Genomic DNA, 270 nt, shown 5'->3' on the forward strand with positions numbered 1-270 from the left:
CAGTCAGCAAGAAGAAGATTCCTAGATTCTGAGAGCTTAATATCTACGGGGTGGAAGTAGTCAGAAGACACATAGAAGACAGAGAGACATTAACAGGTATTAAAGCCCTGGCAGGTTCCCAGTCTGGGACAAGATTAATAACATAGCCAAAGAATGAGGACCAAAAATAGCATTGAAGGAATCAATAGCCAAGAGGAGATCAAATACTAAGAATTGTGCAGTGCAGAACCAAAGAATGAGCAATTTCTTGGGGGGGGGGGGGGGGGTTTA

The sequence above is a fragment of the Pyrgilauda ruficollis genome, unplaced genomic scaffold (assembly GCF_017590135.1).
Source record: "Pyrgilauda ruficollis isolate IOZ18807 unplaced genomic scaffold, ASM1759013v1 scaffold67, whole genome shotgun sequence".
Classification (NCBI taxonomy): Eukaryota; Metazoa; Chordata; class Aves; order Passeriformes; family Passeridae; genus Pyrgilauda; species Pyrgilauda ruficollis.